The sequence below is a fragment of the Camelus ferus genome, chromosome 6, assembly GCF_009834535.1.
Source record: "Camelus ferus isolate YT-003-E chromosome 6, BCGSAC_Cfer_1.0, whole genome shotgun sequence".
NCBI classification, from domain to species: domain Eukaryota; kingdom Metazoa; phylum Chordata; class Mammalia; order Artiodactyla; family Camelidae; genus Camelus; species Camelus ferus.
This window is the reverse complement of record NC_045701.1, coordinates 63,818,423-63,837,033: the sequence shown is the minus strand read 5'-3', so window position 1 is coordinate 63,837,033 and position 18,611 is coordinate 63,818,423. Positions and strand designations below refer to the sequence as shown.

Sequence of the window (18,611 nt, the reverse complement as noted above, 5' to 3'; positions counted from 1 at the left end):
TTCCTGGAGGAATGAGATCTGATTCAGCTTTCCAAGGAAGGAAGAGAGACATGAATTTGTAGAAAGAGGCAGGGAACCGAAATAAAACAATGTGCTCTGCTGAATTTGGCTGCACCCTAATTTTAGATTCCCAACAGATTATTTTCTTTCTATCTCCTCCTAAAGCATCACGCTGAGTCCCAACAAGAGGAAGTACCCCGGTTGCCTAGGAGGGAGTGTTATCCCAGGGGCCGGGCAGGACCTTGAGACAAGAGAAATGTGGTTGTTCTTGTCTCCTGCAAAAGTAACCCTGGATTTTCCTACCTAGAGGTACATTGGCTAAGCTGCTGGGGTGCTTCTCATCTTTCTGTTCAGCTGCTTCTTGGGCTGCTGGTCGGAAGGAAGCTGATTGATGAAAATAACCTTTCTTTGTCTTCTGTAGATGCTCACCCAGAAGTCAAGCACCAAACTGGAGAGGCTGCAAACCTGGGTTCTGCCATTATTTAGATGAAATTAAGGCAAGTCATTTATCCCTTTGGGTGTAATTTTCTCATCTGTTAAAAAGGGACTCTGTCCTTCTTACTCAAAAGGCTCACATGAGGATGAAGTACTATTTGTGAAGATATTTTTGCCACGTAGAGGATCACTAAATACAATGCACCATTTAATTATCAATCCTTTCTAAAGATTTTTCTAGCCTCCAGTCTCTACTAGCCATTTTTAGTTTCATCAGCTGCCTTAAAGAATTCTCCTAGAATTCTTTCAATTTCAGTCAAACTACTGAAAGGCAATTGTAATTCACATTCTTGCTGAAGGACACCTGAAGTCAGCTTTCACTCCTAACCAGGTATCCAAAGCCAGATTTATATTTTTTTTAGAAAAAGGGAAATGAAACCCTCAGTAGAAAGGTTGTCTGGCAACCAGATAAAAGAAGAAATTTCTTTCAGGCTTTCCAGGAAGACAGAATGGGAGTCTTGAAATATAATTACTTTTTAATGGTGTCTTGAAAAGGTGTTATTCTCAACCATTTGCCTCTCTTACCCTCTTCTTGAATACAGCCTATGCAAGCAATTAAACCATTGTGTGTCTTTAAATTGAATAAAAGTAGAGATATTTTAGGAGGTGGAAGAAACCTTAGAGATTGCCTGGTTTCTCCATTTATTTTCTGAAGTAGGAAAGTGGGATTTAGAACAGGTAAAAAGGTTTGTTTCCCCTTGATCTCCAGCTTTTCAGTGCTGAGCCCAGATCAAACCCAGGGTTACTAACTCCCAGGTCAGGTTACTCACCACCAGGCTAAAGATATGAGCACGGATAACTAGAGTTGAGGCAGAGAATGGCATTCTAAGTATTGAACCAAGCCTCAAGGTCCAACCTGATGGTCAGGGTGGCAGAAGCAGTCAAAGACTCTAGGCCCAGGGGACATCATTTTTGCCCACGCTGCCAAAGAGCATTTGGAGAGCATAAACGACACTTCATGCTGTGTTGAATTTGAGTTGTTCTTGTTTCACAGAGGAAGGACAACTGGTTGGTGTCCTGGATCCCAGCTCAGAACTGCTCCTTCATTCTGATCTTTCTGTGCTGGTTTGGGCCCTCCCTCATTGTCTGCCCCAGCAGACCTGGAGTGTCGGGTCATGGAAAATAAGAGTTACGAGGAGGAGGGAGAACATACTTCTGGTCAAATCCCACGATAGACAACTCCTCATGACTGTCCAAACTCCCCTGGTGTTAATACAAATCAACGTATCAGCCGAGGGAGGCTGGAGGGGGGATTCAAGGAGGTGAGCTGCCCAACTGGAAAAAGGCGCGAGGAACCGACATGGAGCAAAACAGCACTTTATTGCAGTACCAGCGGGTGGTGCGTGCGGCAGGCGACACTCAGTACTTCCTTCTGGTTCAACAAGAGGGCGTGCTGCCTGCGTGGAGCACTTGTCCTTTTTATAGATATTCTTCCTGCGCATGCGTATTGTTCATAATGCTGACTCACGCTACCGGTGCATGTGTGGTAGTCTCGCTACTGGCGCATGCGTACATTTATCTCTTACCAGGTGCAAGCTATTGTGAACTTTGGCCTGGGCCGCACGGCCTACTCACTTAAGGCTGCCGACATAACCCTATTTGAGTTACGAGGCTGCTTGGGGGTTAGAAATAGTTCTTCCACATGACCTCGCTGTGGTGGACCATTCTCTCCCCACATCTTTCTCATAGAAATGAGCTTCTGGTAAGTCCAGAGGGGGTGGAGTCTCCCTGGGGTCATGCACCTGCACTTGCCTCCACCTCTGCCTCTTGGTCCCAGGCCTGGGAGACACAGTGCAGGATGCGCCACTAGTAACGTACGCTGCTCCCTCCCAGGGCCTGTCTAGTGAACTTGGTGGCCGGTGGGGTCTTCCCTGGAGCCAGGAGGGTTGTGCCTCTGCAGTGGATTTTCAGAGAATTATTTACAGTTAAACACAATTGCCAGGTGGGAGTGGGGGTGGGGCAGTGACTACCAGGCTGAGGAAATCAAAGTGTTAAGAAGTTCCATATGTGAGGGGCTCTGGGCACACAGAATCAGAGTCCTAAAGCTGGAAGGGCTGTTAGGATTATCTGCCCCACTGGAGGCGGCTGTGCTGTGAGACACATCAGGGTCTGGCTGCAGACCAGTGTCAATGGGGAAGCAAAGAGTTGGCAGAGGAAAACACTTTTATTCATGGAGACCTAGCAGTTAGGAGGTGGGGAGGAAGGCAGGGAAGACGGGGGTTCCCTGCAGCCCTGAGAAGTGGAGCCATTTGGCCTAACAACACACACAGTTCTCTTTCCTGTGCCGCCCACCAGATGGACCTGCTTCCCAGAGCAGCGGATTTGAGGAGGTGAAGAGAACTCATCTTCATTAAACGAGTCAGAGTGAAACCAGATGTTTGCAACTGGAGTTGGGCTGTGCGACTTCTGCCACCTGCTGCTGCTAATTTGCTCCTGGGTCGACCATCTGACCTTCCTGCCCACAAAAGGAAGCAGTGAAACACTTCTGCCAACAAAGTAAGCAAAAGGGCTTTCCTCCCACTGTTCCATCATGAAAGCAGCGTATCTGATGACTGCTGGTGTTTGAGGGTACCAATTGTTCATGTCCTCTGCCGCCTGGGTCCTAGATCAGTCGAGAACTAGGCGTAGGAGTCCAAAAGGGCACCTGCCTTATTCTAATCCAAGGAGAATAGTCTTCCCCACCTGAATTGAATGTATGACCCAGTCACAGGCAGGGCAGCTAGATTCCACAGGAGTAAAAGGTAGACTTTTAAGACATGGTAAAGTGTGGAGACTCCTGAGGCCTCTGGCAGGCTGAATTCAAAAGAGAGCTAATTGGCAGGGTGGGGGTGGGAGAGGGTATAGCTCAGTGGTAGAGTGCGTGCTTAGTGTGCATGAGGTCCTGGGTTCAATCCCCAGTACCTCCATTAAACAATAAAAAATCTAAAAAAAAAAAAAAAAAAAGCCATTGACAGCTACTCACATGCTTAGAACACCTCTCTGTATTGGCAGATGGGACTTAAAGGTGTTACCAGGGAAAGGGAAATAAGAATTACCTCGGTTCTTAGTCACCCCCCCCCCCAAAAAGAAAAGAATTTTTGATGAGAGAAAGTGTGATATAAGCAAGATTTTTATTAGTAAAGTAAAAAGGTAGTAAAAGATGGTACACTCCGGAGAACTGAGAGGGGGCCAATCCAAGAGAGGAAGAATGGTGCTGCTCCTTTGCTTCTTCATCTTATATCCTGGCTTAGGGGCGTTTTTTGTGATTGATTGATTGATTGATTAATGGCTCATGTGATCAGGCTGATTGACAGCTCAGGTTCCTTGTGCTCTGGCATGCCCATCCCCTTTTGGGTAGGTTCTTCATACAGAGAAACCTACAGGAGGGGACTTAAACTATAATGTTAATTACATTAAAATGAGCATTGGATCAAGTTATGCCAGGTCCTTCTCTTATGCACAGCTGCAGCGTTTTGATTTTAGCTGGCTTCTTTTGCTGGCCCTTATTTAGAGAAAGTAAAACTTTCTGGAGTCCCTTATTCTGATTGCAGACATACTGTTATTTTCTGGGTTGTTCCTTTCCCTTTCCTTTCCCCCTGCCCAGTGCTCATTTCTACCTAACTGCCTAACAAAGGGAATGGAGAAGATAGGGGGAGAGGGCATAAATTCTTATTCTAAGAGCTGGTTCAGGAATAGGAGAAGAAAATGACTTACATCCATTGTTTCTTTTTCTCTGAAACCTACTTCTCTCTGTACCTTCAACCACAGTTCTCGCCTGCTGTTCCGGAGGCTGTCTTCTGCCTCTGCTGTGTTTCCCTAGCTCACAGTGCTGAACACAGAGTAGGGGTCTCAGCAAATCCATGTGCAGACCTGAGCTAACATCTTTGTGAAACAGGAACAATTCAATTCAGTAGGTGGTTGTCCTAAGCTGGATCTTCCCTGAGACAAGGATTTGGGTGCCAGGAGTTTATTTGGGAAGTGATCCCAGGAAACCCCAGTAGAGGAAGAGGGATGTGAGACAGGGAAGGGAGGCAGCCAGTAAAGGGGTGTTATCAAGCACCCACTTGGGCGACTAGCGTTTATGTCCCTGGGGACCTCTACAGTTAGTGTACAAAAGATGCCTGGCGTTCTCCCAGCTGGAGTGAGGGAGCTGGGTGTTTATGTACCACATTCCATTGGTCACCCTGTAAGGCTGCTTTTCTAGCATTTTCAGCCTGCAATGCACACGATACACAATTGTGCTTTTGGGAGAAAACTCCATCTAGCAGTTAGGTGTGAGCCTCTCACCAACTCCCTGTGGTTTGTCTCAGTGTTGTTTGTTGCTTTTATCACAAGAGGCAGTCTAAGCTCCAATCTTGGGTAGAACGCACAGCAACCTTCAACAGTTCAACCACTTGTTGTGCTGACAACGCTTCCTCCAAGAAGCTGTCAATCTCTGACAGGTACGAGAAAGTGACAGCCTTGTGCGAAGCTCCATAGCCAGCTCCCTAACTGGACGAGGTCTTATAGAAACTGTCAAGACAGAATGGCAGGTACTTGAGTCCTTCAGAAGCTCCACAGAATGCCTGCAGCTGCCGAGTTGCCGACTTCATTTCAGATATTGACTAGTGGAGAGTGGGTTGGCTTTTGGCAAGTTTCTTCTCCTCTGGTTTGAGATGGATCCTGCCTGCTTTCTACTTGACCATTCAGAATGCTGACCTGGGCATCTGGACTGCCCCCTTGGGACTGGCACCTGGAGCCCACCTCCTGAGACCACTCTCTGGCTCTTCCTGGGATGAGCAGGGGAATGAATCACGAGAAGAGTCCTGGGAAGGCTGCGGGTCAGAAGAACCCATCACCTGAGCTTCCTGGCTTCTGTGCTGATCTTTGCTCTTAGGCATCTACTCTCTTCCCAGACACCCTGGGGGGCCCCCGTGGCTGGTCTTAGGTATCTGCTCTGATACCTTTCAGTGCAGAACCCAACACGTGGTGACTTATTCTGCTGCCTCCTAGGGCTGATTCTCTAGTAGACTTGGTGGCCAATGGCATCTTCCTTGAGTAGTTTCCTTGGTAGCCTTGAGGGTCACACTTCTGTAGATTTTCAGGCGATTATTTTCAAATTCTGCTAAACTTAGAGACAATCCACTGTGAAATGCGTTCTAGGCTACAGGTCAAGCATCTGCAAGGATAGACCTCGCCATTACTTGTCCTGTTTCTTGATGCATGGGACATAGTTTTGGAGGTTTGAATTTCAGCCTATATAATTCGGGTGTGCAAAAGTTGAACCTGATTTCTCTTTAACTGATCTTAATACTTGTTATGGATTGAGTTTTGTCCCTCCAAAAAGTCAGGTTGGAGTTCTAATCCCCCAGTATCTCAGAATATGACCTTATTGGAAGACAGGGACTTTACAGAAGGAATCAAGCTGAAATGAGGTCATGAGGGTGGGCTTAATCCAATGACTTGTGTCCTTAGCCCGAGGGGAAATTTAGACACAGACATGCACTCACAAACCACCACCACGTGATGCTGATGGCAGAGATTGGACTGCCGCTTCTACAGCTAAGGAACACCAAAGGTTGCCAGTAAACCCCCAGAAGCGAGGGCAGCGGCATGGAGCAACTTCTGTCTTGGCTCTTAGAAGGGAGCAACCATGCTGACACCTTGATCTTGGACTTCTGGCCTCCAGAATTGAGAGGATGGTGAGAGTACATTTCTGCTGTTTAAGCCACCAGTTTGTGGTACTTTGTTAAGGCGGCCCTAGCAAACCAGTACAACACTCAGATCTTTTTCAGTGATGGTGATAAACTTGATCTTGCCCATTCAACGCAAATTTGAGATTCTTCTGGTGAACCCTGTCTCTTTTGAATAAATACTGAAAGCAATTCCTATTTTCCTCTTCTCCTCCCCCTTCCTGCCCTCCTCACCAGGCTGTGGCCCTGGGCAGAGGTGTCAGTCCTCCTTGGATTCTGCTGATATGTCCCTTTTCCCCTTTGTTATGTTGGCTCTAAATGTCCTGTGTCTATTGCTGAAGTGTCTGCTCCTCATGCTGCCCCTGGATCAGGTCGCTGGATCTAATCAGTTTATTCAACTTGAACACCTTCATCTTAACTGTGAGCTGGGTCAGCTAGCTCGTTCTCAGCCTCATCTGCCCCTGTCTTGAGTGAGGTGGGGGCAGGATGGTGTCAGGCAGGGGCAGGGGAACTTTCAGATGCTATCCTGACCCTATCTCCCAGGGCAGGAGATGGTGGTCCCAGGATATACCTTTGCCATCTCAGATGTATCCTACCACCACTTTGCCTCTCCTCTGGCTGCCCATGCATAAGGGACCTTCTGTGAGGCCAAGGTTTGTGAGCTCTGTGGTATCATTGTGGTAATAACTGGAAACATTATGAAATCCCATCAGTGGGAGGATGATTAAATAAGTGAAGAGTATTCATATTGCAGAATACTATGCAGCCATTAAAAATCACGAGAGGTCTCTATCCTGACGTGGAAAGATTCCAACACATATTCTAGAACAATACATATGGTATGGCTCCATTTTTGGCAAAAAACAAAACTATATACGTGTATATGGATGCAAATGCATAGAAAATCCTGGATGGACACATTTCTAAGTGGTAACAGTGTTACCCAGAGGAGACATGAATTAGGAGAGGGGAACAGGTATGCCAAAGAGGATGTTCACTTTTCCCTCAAAATCTTTATCATGTGAAACATTAACAGAACTGTATTTATGAATTATGAAATTTTGACATGTAAAAAAAATAAATAGACCAAACCCATCCCAAATAGCATAAATCGTACTGAGATGGCCTGCCTATCCCTTTTCTCAGTGAGTAATCCGTTCGCTCCCTTTCTCCAGCCCTAAAAGGACGAGGCATACTTGTTGGCTAAATTACCAAGTCCTCTCTTCCACTCAGATGTTGTTAGCACACAACTTTAATGAATAAATAAAGGACCCAAGGTTACAGCTCCCGGTTGTTCTCCGGACCACAGCCTATGTTGTCACAGAGGCCTCTGGCAATCCAAAAAGAATAAGGTTGAATCAAGTAACAAGGGGAAATCAATACCTTGTTCACGTTAAACCTGCCCAAATGCCCTCCATTATGTGACTCACCACACAGAGAATCGATCTGTTTCTCTTCTGGTGGAATATGGGGGCTCTAAAATTTTCCTTTATATATATTAATTTTCAGGAAGAGAATTTCACTGCATGGAACTGTTTCCTCTCTCTCTAACACCGGTGGATGAATAGCAGAGTCTTAGGGCTCCCCATGTTTGACTCAGCTCCAGTCCTGCACACTAAGTAAACATTCGCGGAGGAGGAGGAGTTCTTAGGTCAGGACAAGGGTAATAATGGTCATTAATTACCATCCCTCATTACATGCTTCATCTTCCCTGAGCTCTTCTAACCTACTGTTTATAAATGCTCTTTAATGTGCCAAGTGCCCTGGTCCCCCCCGGAGGCAGACACGCACTCGGAGGGAAGGTAATCGCTGCTGTCGTTGTGAACCCTGGCTCATGCACGCAACGTTCCCAGATCCCTTCTCCAGCCTCCCAGGCATAGGGTTAATGATCACCGTGCAAGACTGCTTGGGACAGGGAGTGGTGGACTCTCATTACTGGCTCTTCTGGTTGGACCCATGTGTGTGTCTTTATGAACAGGATGAGCTGGAGTCATCTCCAAGTCTGCAGGCTAATTACCTTCTAGAAGTTAGTTATTTTGAAGGCCCTAAGGAAATTATATCTTTATTGTGAGTTTAAAATATCCCCAGTTACTCTTTCTGTTGCTCTTACCTGATTCTTACTGCTTTGAAATCTTTCTGATCCAACTGCAACTAAACTACCTCCTCATTCTGTCCAAGAGAACCTAGATTATTTCCATCTGTATAACCACCATCCCCAGTGCAGATCCCTGTCCTCATTGCTCCTGGCCCCCCTCCTCAGCAGCCTCCTCCCTGAATGGTAGATTCCCCATGGTACAAGTGCATAATTCCCTCTTTCCAAACAAATTGGAACAGATTTTCTGTTTTCTGCTTTTAGAAAATGTGACTGGACACCTTAAAGCAAAGTTTCTTGCAACCTTATTTTCTCATCTTTGAGTAGGTGACTGAGTCATTAGAATTCAGAAAGAACAAACAACAATGGTGAACGTTATAATTATAGTTGGAACTTGAAACAGTATTTGTAGGCTATTATTAATATGATTGTGTGTGTGTGTGTGTGTGTGTGTGTGTGTGTGTGTGTGTGTGTTACAGTAATAGATATCTACATTTATTTTGCCAGTGGGTAAATTCTATATTCTCTGGAACCCTTGGAAAACAACATTGTTCTGTTAACACGTGGGTGACTGTTCTGCACACATACACATCCGCTTGTCGTGATCTTTCGGGGAGACATTTTTTTCCTACAAAGGCAAGAGCTAAATGTAAAAAACACGTCACCTGACAAATGATTAGGGAATTATTCTTCCTAAATCACATGAATGCCCAAACAGATCAGCTTCCTAAAGTGAAGTGAGAGCTGCTCAAGCTGTGCCTGGGAATATTAATAAATGAAAGAGCTGCCTCTGCCACAGCTTGTCATTTCAGTGTCCCCCAGCCCTGCAGGCATCAGGCCAGAAGCGTTGGAGAGCCTTTAGAAGGTTGAAGCCTGCCATCTAGTGGCTATTCTAGAGAATTACCTAATGTTTCCTGAAGTTAAATAACTGTTGGGATTTACCAGAGGTGTTACTAGCATGGACTCACAGGTACCACCTGAATTTGAGCTGTGGTTATTCTCTAACAGGTAACAAGAACTCTAAAGCTTGAAAACGACCACCAGCGTACCTTTGCCTTCAGGAAGCAGGCGAGAAGGTGGATGCTGGAAAGGGAGCTACCGTGCTGTCAGGTTCCTCCCCTAGAATCTGTAATACTGAAAAGCAGGACCATCTGGGATGCCAGTGACTGCAGATGCCTCCAGTTCTAGACAAATGGGTAATTTGTTAAAGCACCCTTCTGATGAGCAGACAAACTTCAGGCTTGTTAGCTAAAGTGTCATTTGCCGGTGCACCTGGGAAGATCGTAGCAGGTGGTGCAGTAGGGCACCCAATTCAGGAGGCTGATCTGTCTATTGGGTGCTCAACGCATGAAGAGTAATGATGCCTGCTGGCGGTTGGAGGGTTTTCCTTCAACCTGGACAAATGAGGATGAAAAAAAAAAAAGTGAGAGCATCTTCAACTGCTCCCTGTGGCTTCTGCTTTTTAAAGGTTAGAGCGAATCTGGAGGAGTTGGCTATTAAAAAAAAAAAAAAACCCTGTTGGTTGGATTTCAATGGTTTTTCCACGTCCTGCTCCTGCTTTCTACAGGTTGTAGAAGTTGGAAAACGACAGGGGAAGACTGTTGCCATGATATATGCAATCTCCCTGAAGGTCAGAGCAGGAGAAAAAGAGGGGGAATTTGGGTTTATTGAGATCCCAAGTTCACATAAGGAGTAGGAGCAGGGTTGAGGGACTGAGCACCTCACACATGTTCAGACACAGCTGTGTAATTCTTTTCAGTTTTCCCATCTGTGATTGGAAATGAAGGGGACGATCAAATTTCCCAACTGGTTGTCTTCCAAGGATGTTAAGGTGGTGGGATAACCTCTCAGGATGTCAGCGTAGCAGTTATACATACTCCATTTAAAGAGGTACACGGCAGATTAAATATGAGGGCTTTTTCCTTTTTAATTTTCCTAGTGCCACTTGATTCAGTCAAGTTGGGAACAGAAAATCACCTTGAAGTAAATGTTCTTTGTCCTACACTGAACGCATGAGTAGGCTCCCTCGGTTATGTAAATGTCAGACGAGCAGGTCTGGAGAAAGGAGTAACAAGACATCCTGTACTTTGAGTGGTTTAGAAAAGGTTGCCTCACATCTGGTGGGAGGAACAGTTGGTGCAGGCAGCAGCAGGAGGCTGTGTGTTACATGAGGTCATGTGGTCAAGTGAGATGAAAATGAATGAAATACCCCTTGGCTTTAGTTGCTGACTCCTTGTTTTCAAACCACGTGTCTTACCTTGACTTACCAGACCCTCCTGCTCCTTTCCCTGCTTCACTGGCTGCTTTCTCCTTCCCTCCTTTATAAGATCACGCTCCTCCACCATCTGCTGGCCTTCCTCAAGGGCTTGGTCCTGTTAAAGTATCATTTTCAGAAAGGCAAAATCAAGACCCTCACATAAATGGAAGAGAAACACATCAAAAATTTCTTGTAACCCATTAGTTAATGAAAAAACCAGGAAGGTGTTAGAATCAAGTTCAAGGAGAATTCGAAGAGCAGACATCTGTACTCAGGAATACTGAAATAAATTTGCTAATAGATAACAAATGGTTAATATCCTATAGAACAAAAAAATGTAATTCTTGGGAGCATCTTTTCTACAGGATAAAAATCAATTGTATCTCTATTGGGACAAAATTCATTCACCTTGCTATGGACAACAATCATTTGCATTGCTATCAGTTTTCTATAAATTAACCTCTTATTTCTACAAATTAACCTCTACTCCTAGAAAGTTGTATAATAGCCTGGTTAATAGGAAGGCAATCAAAGGTGCACAGCTCTACAGAGTCAGATAATCCCTGGAGGGTCCGCTGGACAATGCCTAGTGCTCAATCATCTCTCTTGCCCATTTCCAAGATTTTGGTAATTTTCACCAAGAGTCCTGAACTCTCTAACCATTTTGAGCTCTGTCGGGGCAGTCTCACCTAAGCTTCAATTACCTCCAGCAACAGCTGACTTTCAAGTTTATGTCTTTGGTCTGGCTCCCTCAGCTCCAAACCCATACCATCCATATGCTTACCTGACAGCTCCTCTTAGATGTTTTTGAGAAGATAATTTCCTGAGGTCATTTGGCTCGTTAGAAGAACTGAGATTTGAACTTGGGACTGTTTGATTTCAGAACTGGAGCCAAAAGTCTGCAACATTAACAGGAGGTGGTTTTGCAGGTACCCAAAAGTAGGAGGCTGGAACCTATGCAGTCAGTCCCTTCTCCTGGTGATCATACCCCTGCCACTCCCTTGCATAGAAACCCATTACTTTCATCAAGGTTTCAGGAGGAAGCTGCAAAACAGAAAGACAAAAACAAAAAAACAAACCAAGAACCAGTTAGAACCAACTGGTCCAAGATGGTGGAGGATTTGACGTCCAATGGAAATGGAGCCTCATTCTACACTCATGGTAATGCATTAGCATGCTAAATGACATACCTGCTGGAGCCATGACAGTTGATGATTGCCATGACAACTGAAAAAGCCCATAATGGGACTCAAAGAAGGTAACTGGCTTCAGCACATCCAGAAAGAGGACATGATGGCAGAAGCCTCCAATAAAAACCTCGTGGCTCAACCCGGGGCTGGAGCTGTCTCCATCGGCCATCTTGGCGCTGATAGCTTCCTGCTCCAGCACTTTCCTCTTCCCTCGTCAAGCAGTAAAGCAACTATGTGCACTGTCCCTCTGCCTCCACTGAGAAGTCTTTCTTGGGTGGTAGACAAGATCCCACCCAAGCCTTGGGCCCCACAATGGGTCCCGTTAAGGCCCCGCTAACAGCCTGAGGAGGAGACAGCTGGAGACATGGCCCTCGCTGTTTCTCTGGCTGAGCCACAGGTAAGACACTGAGCTGTCCTGTCCATGGTGAGTGGTGCTGCTCCCTGAAGGAGAGGCAGGAGTTGGGGGTACCTTTCCTAGGGCTGGGCTTTCAGACTTGTGTTCTGGTGTTATGCCATTGATCTAGCTGCCTCTTGCTTTTTCTTTTGTGAGAAAGAGGAGTCCGGCCTGGCTGCGCGTAGGAGGTGTGTGTGTGTGTGTGTGTGTGAGTGTGTGTGTGTGTGTGTGTGAGTGTGTGTGTGAGTGTGTGTGCGTGTGCGTGTGCGTGTGTGTGTGTGTCTGGCGTGGGGGTGGGAGTCTTCTGGGCTGTTTCCCAGGTCTTCTGCCTCTTCTATCCCTACCCCACTGACCATGGTTTCTGCTGTTCTCTCCCTTTAACTGCTCCCTCCTTTATGTCCACCCTTCGCTTCAGGAAGAATGACGCCTGAAGCCCTGTGGAGCCCTGACTGGTCTCACAAGGTTAGCAGCACATTTTGACCCCAGTGGGTCTTATTTCTTCCCGTGTGGCCTCTTTTTCTTCTCTTTCTGGCTTCAGCCCCAAGCTAAGAGACTGTTCAATCAGTTGGTGATCAGATGAAAACAAATGGCACAGAGGGGAGGGCAGGCAGCAACCATAACCCTCTCTGTACCTGTGGGCAAAGCGAATTTCTGCCTGGTAGAGAGTATATGGGAAATACTCTTAAGCAGGGGGAGCCCTGCTTCCAGCCAAATCTAACAACTTGCTGGTTTTTCATTCTTTTCTCTGCCAGGGAGCCATCATATATGCAATCCCTGTATTGGAAAGACCATCTCAGTGGGGATTTTATTTACTTTATTGGGAGCACAAGTGGAGGAGTGTTCAGGCTGCTGGGCTTGGTGTTGACACAGAAACCAGGGAAAATGCATTTTGCTAAACTTGACATTCCCTGAATTGTAAACACCCTTAACATAGCATTCTGGAAACTAAGTTCTCATGAAGAGAACTGCAAACTAGGGGGCCAAGGGATCCAACTGGAAGGAACACTTTGTTTTCCCCTATTTGCTCAAATTATAGATGAACCATATCACAGGTCTTGGACAGGCTCTGCCACAGTCCCACTGAGGCACTGATGTGGTCTGCACCATCGTGTACTGAACATGGGTCCCAGTGTGGGTCCCTGGAGGGCGGTTGGGCGGGGGTGGGAGGGGCAGCCTTGCCCGGGAATCCCTCTTCCCAGACCTTGGGCCTGCCCAGCGCTGTGCCCCCATCCACTTGGTTGGGTGACTTCCAGCTGGGGCTGGCTCTCAGGCCCAAGTACACTCTCAACCTGCTCTTTCTGAGATTTCTAGTCTTATGAGATCAAAGGCTTTTCTGCAGCCAGAGAATCCTACGCACACCTCCTTTGAACTCCTGTAACACTGAAAAGCCGAAAACATCTGCCCACAGCTCGTCACTTTGGAAGTCTCTTTTTCTTTTCTTTTCGATCAGAACAGTCTGAAACCACTTTCTAGCTGAGATGAAATTGCGATTTGGTGCAGATCTTCAAAAATGAATGCCTGAGAAACCACCTTTAATTCTTTAGAATTAAAAAAAAAAAAAAACCCTCTTTTTTAGGATCTTCCTCAAGGAATGAGGTCGTTTCCTCCCCTGCCAACTCTTTCCCTCCCTTTTCAGTAGGGTCACCTTCTTTTGGTCATATTTGGTAAAAAGGAGGCTTTAAAAATACTATTAAATTGAGGCATAATTCACCTATCATATAATTCAGGCTTATAATGTTGTATACTGTGGTGGTTTTTAGCATATTTCAAAGTTGTGCAGCCATCACTACAATCTAATTCCAGAACATTTTCATCATTCCAAAAAGAAACCTCATACTCATCAGCAGTCACTTTTCATTATTCCCTCCGCCCAGCCCCTGGCAACCACCATTCTACTTTCTGTTTCCACGGGTTTGCCTATTCTGGATGTTTCCTATGAATGGAATCACACAATATGTGGCCTTTTGTATCTGGCTTCTTTAGCTCAGCATAGTGTTTTTAAGGTTCATCCATTTTTAAGGTACATCTATTAAGGTTGTAACTTCATTCCTTCTCATTGGTGAATAATATTCTGTGGTTTGGATACACCACATTTGGCTTATCCATTCATTAGCTGATGCACATTTGAGATGTTTCTATGTTTTAGCCAAAAGCAATAATGCCACCGTGAACATTCATGTACATGTTTTTGTGTGGACATATGTTCTCAGTTCTCTTGGGTATCTATCTAGGAGTGGAATTGCAAGACCATATTGTACCTTTGTGTTTAACTTTTTGAGGAACTCTCATCCTGTTTTCCAAAGTAGCTGCATAACTTTGTATTCTCACCAGCAATATATGAGGGTTTTGATTTCTCCACATCCTCCCCAGCATGTATTGTCCATCTTTTTGATACAGTTATCCTAGTAGATGAGAATTATATCTTTGTGGTTTTGATTTTCATTTCCCTAATGAATACTATTGTTGGGCATCTTTTCATGTGTATGTTGGTCTTTTGTGCATCTTCTTTGGAAAAAATAGCAAAATTATTTGACCATTTTTCGATAGGATTGGATTTTTATTGCTGAGTTATGAATTGTTTCTATATTCTTTATACAAGCCGTTTGTCAGATGCCTAATTTGCAAAAATTTTCTCCGATTCTGTGGGCTTGTTTTTCACTTTCTTGATGCTATCCTTTGAAACACCAAAGTTTTCAATTTTCGTGAACTCTGATTTATCTATTTTTAACTTTTGTTGCGTGTTCTTTTGGTGTCATGTCTAAGAAACCATTGCCTTGTCTCAAGTCGTGAATATTTATGCCTATGTTTTCTTCAAAGAGTTTTATAGTTTGGCTACTACATTTGGGCCTTTCCACCATTTTGGGTTAATTTTTGTGTATGGTATGAGAGAGGACCCAGATTCACTCTGTTGCATGTCCTAGCACCATTTATTGAAAAGATTATCCTTCCCCATTGAATTCTCTCCCCTTAATGAAAATCAGCTGACCGTAGGTGTATGGATTATTTTTGGTCTCTTAATCCTATTCTCTTGCTCGATACATCTATCCTTATGTCAATAGCACACTGTCTTGATTACTATGGCTTTGTAGTCAGTTTTGAAATCAGGAAGTCCTAGTCCCCTCCAACTTTATTGTTTTTTTAGAATTGTTTTGGCTATTGTGTCCCTGGCATTTCTGTGTGAGTTTTAGGATTAACTTGTCAATTTCTGTGAAAAGGGGAGGAATTTTATAGGGATTGCATTGAGTCTATAGATTAATTTGAGGCAAATTGTCATCTTAACAATATTGTCTTCCCATCCATCTACATAGGATGTCTTTCTATTTATGTCTTTAATTTTTTTCAATGATGATGTGTTTACACACAAGGTAATGTATATATAGGTCTTGCACTTTTTTGTTAAATTTATTCGTCAGTGTTTTTTTTTCTTTTGTTGTTATTACAAATGGAATTGTTTGCTTAATGTCATGTTTGATTTATTACCAGTGTATAGAAATACAATTGATATTTTATATATTGATCTTATATTTTGCAACCTTGTAGAATTTTTTGATTAGTTCTGATAGTTTTAGCGTGGATTCCTTAGGCTTTTCTATGTTTGAGAGCATGTTGTCTGTGAATAGAGATAGATTTACTTCTTCCTTTCCAATCCTGATCATGCTTTTTATTAGGAGGCTGTTTCTATAATCAGCCTTGCTCCCCTGATCCTCCCCCACCTGTCACTGCTCCTGTCTCCTCCGAGCTGTTGCCTTCTCCCAGGGTCACGTAGCACAGCAAACAACTTTAAACTTGGTGTCAGGCATCACAGCCCTAAAGACTGGTGCCCATCTCCCTCCCGGGGATTTCTCCCTGCCTAGTCTTCTCTTCGGATGGCCCCAGTGCCTGGACATCTTCTTGGGCCCCCTTCTATCTCCAGGTGCCCTCATACTTCCTCCATTTTCAATCACTTCAAGTCCTTTAATCTTCTCTCTCTGGGGTGCCCTCAAAATTTTCTTCACTTAATTATGCAGAGCAGTTCTACTCTCACTGCCTCACACACTCCTCTCCATTTACAGTCAGGGGCCTATAATAACACCAAAAAATTTAAAAAGTGAACCAAAATCAAACCCCAAATAAAAACACCCTATTAAGATGCATCAAAAGATTTTTTAAACTAAAGAATGGTCTCTGGAGAAGACCCACCTCTCCCCTAGAAGTCAGGAGTGGCTGCCATCAGTTTTGCTAAAGGATAGTAATCCTCCCCCTCCCACCTCAGAGGAGTTAAATCAACTTTTGTTTTTCTTCCCCTGAGGTTCTAGTTTGATAAGAGAGCCATTATTTGGGAAATGAGAATGTCCCCAGATGGCCAGGCACTGGGAATCTGAAGGTGCAGGCGCTCACCCATCTTCCTGAAAAGCGAAGCAGGCTGCTGCTGGGGAGTGGGTGTGAGTCTGCACGGGCGTAGAGCAAGGAACATGTTGCCGCCCGGTTCTACAAGGATGCGTCACCAGCCACTACTGTCACTGACCTCAAGTGCACCCCGAGAGGAAGAAGCAGTCTGTGTTCTGGGTAAATGGGCCCCTAGATAGCTAAGATGCACATCTCAGGAAGGCTCTCAATGACCCCAAATTCTTGCATCTTCCCAAATATATAGATAAGCACTAAAATCATTCACTTGAAATATCTGGTTTCTTTGTGATTAGCAGTAATCTTTTACCAAGATGTATCCCTGACTACAGGTAATTTCTAGCCAAAAAAAGGTCATGTCTATCCTGGCTCCTCCCCCAACTCTTTGGAGCAGTTCCTCAGAGCCATCTGAGACGTTGTCTTCCTGGTTGTAGTCTCAGTAAGGTCCTTAATAAAACTGAAACTCACAGCTCTCACGTTGTGCATTTTTTGTTTAATTCAACAACAGCATAAATTCTGTGTGTTACGCGATGGAGAATTCAGGGGTGTCCCATGTTAGGGTGTCTCCTCTCAGGTCATGGACAGAGAAAATAAATGATAACACTGGCTAAGAGGTTAGGACTTGGGACTCTAGAGCCAGACTACTTGGATTCAAATCCTAGTTCTGCTACTTAATAAATGTGTGACCTTGGGCAAATTACTAAACCATTGCTATAATCCTATCTTACATTAAATTCTCTTATTCATACCTAAGTTTTCATTATCTGTAAAATGAGGATAATATCATTTTCCTCATAGGATTGTTACAAGGATTAAATGAGTTAGTATGTGTAAAGCTCTTTACCTAGTTCTTAGCATGTAACTAAGACAGTGTTAAAACAAACAGCAATTACAACAACAATAATACCCTCAAGTGTATGAGGTCTTCCCTGCCAGATTGTGAGTTTCTAGGTAGGTAGGGAGGGACCGTGTCTTATTTATGGAATTTTGCATCTCGGCACCAGTGCCGAGCACATAACAAAGACCTTTGTCAAATGTCTGTTACTTGAAAGGATGAATGAACTTTTTAGATGCACTCAGAGGGTGATTCCTTACCAGGCTACAGATCAAAAAGGAGACATTATCAAACACCTTGGTGATTGTCCTTGGGGGAAGTGTTCTCAAAGCAACCAGGGAGTGTGTGGATGAAATGTTCCAGAGAGTTAAATTTCAGAAGTTAAAGATGATGCTGTAATTTAACTTTTCAGAAGTTAAAGAAGCTGCTGTAACTATCAGGGCCAGGGAAGGTATAGCTCAGTGGTATAGTGCGTGCTTAGAATGCATGAGGTCCTGGGTTTAATTCCCAGTACCTCCATTTAAAAAAACAAATTAAAAATAAATAATTAGAACTCATTACCTCCCTCCCTCAAAAAAAATCATAAAAAAAAGAAATGCAAATACTTTAAAAAAAAAAAAAAAGAAGAACTACATAGGCAGCAGAAAAGAAAACCACTAAGCAATGTAAGAATGAAAGTCTTTATTTGGGGGAAGGAGATTCTGTACTAGTCAGATGAAAAAACCCCACTAGAAAAGGGGTGGCAAACTTTCTCTGTAAAAGACCAGATAGAAAATACGTTAGGCTTTGTGGGTGATGCTGTCTCTGTTGCCACTACTCAACTCTGCTGCCGCCAAGCGAAGCTGACAGAGACAATATGTAAACCATTGGATATGGCTGTGTTCCAATAAAACTTTATTTACGAAAACAGATAGTGGGTTGGATTGGCTTTGGGGCTGTAGTTTGTTGACCTCTGCACTAGAACAATGTCAGGAATGAATAAAGGAATAACTGGAGAAGGACAACTGGAGAAGCAATTTGCACAGAATCTTTTATGAGAAAAGAGAATGGCTACAATGTTCTGGGGAATCCTTCTGCCACATGTGTAGCTACAGGGAGCACTTAATACTATCACTTCAGTCTTAAATGTAGCAAATATGGAGAAGTGTGGACAAAAAACATGCAATATCATAACTTTTTGGATAAAAAAGTACACTTAAATTGGATTGAAACTCATTTATATTAAAAATAGAACAGACAATTCAAAATAGAGACTCCTTAAGTTATCTCTATTTATCTGCAAAATGGGTTTTATGTTGTTGACTGAATAAATGC

General features: G+C 44.1%; 2 non-coding genes across 2 annotated transcripts; both read left to right on the top strand.

Annotated features, from left to right (window-relative positions):
- Positions 1-3,329: 3,329 nt before the first annotated feature.
- TRNAT-AGU lies at positions 3,330-3,401 on the top strand. Its single transcript has one exon. It is a non-coding gene; the product is annotated as a tRNA-Thr (tRNA).
- A 14,343-nt stretch (positions 3,402-17,744) lies between these two features.
- On the top strand, positions 17,745-17,816 carry TRNAS-AGA. Its single transcript has one exon. It is a non-coding gene; the product is annotated as a tRNA-Ser (tRNA).
- Positions 17,817-18,611: the final 795 nt, after the last annotated feature.